The following is a 4,375-nucleotide window of genomic DNA, read 5'->3' on the forward strand; positions in this document are numbered from 1 at the left end:
GAGCAAAGAATGAGAGGAGGAGGAGGAGGAGGAGGCGGAGGGTCTGACGTGCAATAAAACCGCCCGCATAGTTTTCCTCCTTTGGTAAAGAAGGTAGTCCAATAAAAGCGCTTGGCGGTTTTATTGAACGTGTATGTGTTTTTTTCCTCACGCAAGAGTGTGTATTACATCAGCGTAGGCCAAGTGTATGGGGCCGCACTTTTGTACACCCCCGCTAGGTGATCCGCGTGGCCCACACATCAAGTTGGGCACGTTGGCTCCCAGTAAAATTCCGCCTTTCATGTATGACCGTTATCTGCACAAGTACATATATGGGTTAAAAAGAGAAACGAGGCGCCGAACATAAAAACCATCCGCAGATTTTTTTTAATTATTAGGTCCAGCCGGGGGTTTTCCTCTTTTGGTAAAGAAGGTATCATCATCGACCCCTAGAGCCGCAAGTTTCATAATTGTCTTACCCTATGTGCAACTGTTAGGTTGAAGAAACAGTTGTTAATCATTTCTGTATGATCAGCAATGAGTGTAAATATATATGTATACGTTATTTCTTATCTTCTAGCCACATACTCTTAGCTATTGTACTCTAAGTAGGTGGGTAACAGCTGCCTACTTAGATAAGAATCTCACTTCCCTCTCTTGCGCCCCCCATTGATTATAAATAAAGAAGCCAAGGGGAACCACCCTTTGTAACACATTCTGCTGTAGTTTGCATTGCAGAGAGTGTGGGTACCCTTGCAAGTAAAACTGTAACCTGTGTGTGTCTCATAAATGTGGAGTTGGGGTGGAAACGCCGGGCGCTTTCCCCAACAGCAACGCTTGCATAGTTTTCCTCTTTTGGTAAAAGAAGGTATCATCGCCTTACCATGCGTGCCACGCCCCCCTCCCCCCACCAACAGTTGGAGAATATAGGGAGCTTTGCGCTGTAGTGGGAACACTAATTTTTAAAAAAATACAGACATGTCTGCCACTCCCGAAATGAAAGATTCAACCTCACCTTCTAAGACTCAGCAGGAGCAGGAGGCTGTTATGCGGCCTCCGGGGGCTCCCAGGAAGATTCGTGTGGCATTTAGACGGGTACCTATAATGCGACCGTCGGAAAACCCGAGGGCTACCTGGGAGCTGCCCAACGGGGATAAACTGGTCTGCCTCTTTGACAACGCTGCGGAGGAACTGCGCGTCTTTCAGGTCAGCGGAGACGGCCCAGACCCCACAAAAGACGACCCGTATCAGGTGACTTTTTCTGAAACGGAATGGGGAAACTTGAAGACTGCCGTTACCCCGGTGATGGAGGAGAGCACCGACCCCGACCCTGACTTTCAGGCGGACAGTGGTAGAATGGAGATGCACTATAGAGATGCTGCTAAACAACGTAGCACCTTTATGAAGTGGGAAGCGACCGGGGAGCTGGACAAGAGAATCCTGAATATATGGCAACGTCCTAAATGCGACTGTTTTGGGCTGAGAATACCGTTTGTGATTTGGATGCGGCTGATTAAAGAAAAGTCCGGTTACTTCCAAGCGCTGTTTAAGGAGAGTCGGGGGCGTAAGGAGATGCAAGAGTTGAAAAAACCTAAGCCGTAAGGATCAGCCCCCACCCCTCACCCCCTCACCCACCGTCGCTATATAAAGTGGACTCCGTTACACCCCCTTTTCACAAACATCATGGCAGATGCAAATTATAGCACCAAAGTGTTCTCCGACGACGAGGAAAGCAGGGGCAATGAGGCTCCAGCAGCAACACAGGCCGCTGATCCTGGGGACCTCCAACCAACACAAGCCTCTGATCCTGGGGAGCTCCCACCAACACAGGCCTCTGATCCTGGGGAGCTCCCTCCGACCCCTCCACCAACACAGGCCTCTGATCCTGGGGAGCTCCCTCCGACCCCTCCATCAACACCGGTCTCTGATCCTGGAGAGGACCCTCTGACGCCTGAGATCTGCACGCTTCTCTCCAGACCCGGTCTATGCCGAGGAATGCTGAATTGTATAAAAGCTATGACAGTGGGGCTTTTACCCTCAGTCATCAGGAAACACCAACAAAAAAACTGCTTCGGCTGTGAGGTCGATCACCCCAGCCAGAGGCAACACCCTTGTCTGTTTCCTCCAGGCAGAAATTACTTTTACATACACTTTGACTCTGTGTTGCGTGACCTCTGGACCGACCGGCTGATACCCGCCTTTACCAATGTTCTATCGACCCTGGGCATCCAAGCAGCCGTCGGCAGGTTGGAGGGGGCAGTGGAAGCTATCCTGTACGATCTACGTGAAGCCCGCAACGGCATGCTGGAAATCAATCGACTGGAACGAGATCTGTTTGAACAGAACCCCGCGCTTAAGCAGATCCTGGAAGAAGAATTTCTGACTCGTTGGGAGGCCCTAGACTAAAACAAAAGCATGTTGTGATGGGGAACGGTATCGGAGGGCCCTTACGGTGGTTTATGTTAAATGTTTTTTTAGAAAAAGTTAGTCCACTGTTGTTGCATGCTATTGATAAAAAAAGCGATTGTCGGGATAGGGATGATTATGCTTGTTGCTGCTTTCATAGAGTGTTAATTGAGATTGCTCAAGTCGGAGAAAATTATCAGCGTGGGGTGGATTTACTTACTCGGCAGATGGCAGAGGGAGAAGGGGAATCCCCTGAAAGTCTCATACGCGCCTGTCTATCTTGTATTCCCGACAATGAATTTGACTGTAATCACATTTTTGTATTTTATGCTTTAATCGTAGACGTAGTTGCCTTTAAATTTCATGATGAGCAGCCTTTCGATGTTAATCAGATGCTTTCTACTCTGCATACATGTATCGCTGAAAAAGCCACTATATCCACCTTACTGCATGTGACATCACTAATCTACCTCAACAACTGTCACAGGTGTAACTAATTGTATGCCTGCATTTTGAAAATGTATATCTTTCACGAATTGTATGCCTGCATTTTGAAAATGTATATCTTTCACAAATTGTATGCCTGCATTTTGAAAATGTATCTTTCACGAATTGTATGCCTGCATTTTGAAAATGTATCTTTCACGAATTGTACAACTGCATTTTGAAAAAAAAATATATATATATCCTTCACTAATTGTATGGCGTTGCAATAAAAAAAATTTAAATTTTAAAAAAACTTGAATACCGTTGTCTTTTGTAAAGAATAGACAAAAATGTTGAGCAGGGTGGCCGAGTGGTTAAGGCGTTGGACTTAAGATCCAATGGACATATGTCTGCATGGGTTCGATCCCCACCCCAGATAAACTCTTTTGTAAAATATGGGTTAAATGCAGAAAAACACACACACACACACACACACACACAATTTCATTGATGTTCACTCAGTCTGTCAAGAATGACAATAAAAAAATAAAAATAAAAGCCCCCCTTCCACAGAGAGCTATAAAACGCCGCATCCCCGCTCTCCCCCCACTCAGTCTGTGTGAAAAGCATGTCTGTTGCCAAGACTACAGCTCGCATCTTGAGCCGTTCGTACTATGACCCCAGCCAGCCGGGGTCATATGGGGGCGTCTCCAGACTACAGAGAGCCGTTCGGCTAGCTACTGGAGAAAGAGTGGGTACTGATGACATCACAGACTGGCTGTCTCTGCAAGACAGTTATACTTTACATAAACCGGTTAAAAAGAATTTCCCCAGGAACAGAGTGTTTGTACCGAGAGCCATGTATCAGTGGCAGGCCGATTTATGCGACATGCAAGGCCTGGCCGAGTACAGCAGACATTTAGGAGTACTTTGTCATATGCGAACGTGTACCCAGATCCCCGCCGGTGTATAAATTGAGGGACGTGCGCGGTGAAATACTCGAGGGGACATTCTACGAAGCGGAGCTGCAGAAAATCAAAATATCTCCGAGACGCGCGATCAAGGTCGAGAAGGTTATAGGCTCAAAGACCGACAAGAAGGGGAAAAAGTGGATCTTAGTACATTGGCAGGGTTGGCCCTCGAGGTTCGATTCGTGGATACCGCGGTCGGACTTGATACAGGTTTAATTTTTTAAAAGAGGAAGAAAAAAATGGAGGATCGCCCCTCTTTTTACCTCACGCTGCCGTCAAACTGTCTCTCCATCTTCCCCGATAACCAGAGTTCCAATTACACTGTGATGTTATCGCGACCTATGGAGCTACGGGGGCCTTACGAGGTAGCGCTGGCTGAAATCATGTATTGTTACACGTGGCGAAATATCACATACCCGGAAAATAGTTTTGAATTGTGGGATACGGAGGTGGAGGCAAAGAGAGAGGCCGATCCTTTAGTGGATCTGCCTTTCCTTTTTCCTCGGAAAATTAAAGTCGGCTATTATGAATCTGTGAAACAGATTGTGTCAGAAATCAACGCTACGTTAAAAAAATTAGGTACCGAAGTTTCC

The 4,375-nt window shown here is 46.8% G+C and overlaps 1 non-coding gene across 1 annotated transcript; it reads left to right on the forward strand.

The window, feature by feature from the left end:
- The first annotated feature begins 3,167 nt into the window (after positions 1-3,167).
- trnal-uaa (transfer RNA leucine (anticodon UAA)) lies at positions 3,168-3,250 on the forward strand. The gene has a single exon. It is a non-coding gene; the product is annotated as a tRNA-Leu (tRNA).
- The last annotated feature ends 1,125 nt before the right edge of the window (positions 3,251-4,375 follow it).

Source organism: Brienomyrus brachyistius, unplaced genomic scaffold (genome assembly GCF_023856365.1).
Source record: "Brienomyrus brachyistius isolate T26 unplaced genomic scaffold, BBRACH_0.4 scaffold32, whole genome shotgun sequence".
NCBI lineage: Eukaryota > Metazoa > Chordata > Actinopteri > Osteoglossiformes > Mormyridae > Brienomyrus > Brienomyrus brachyistius.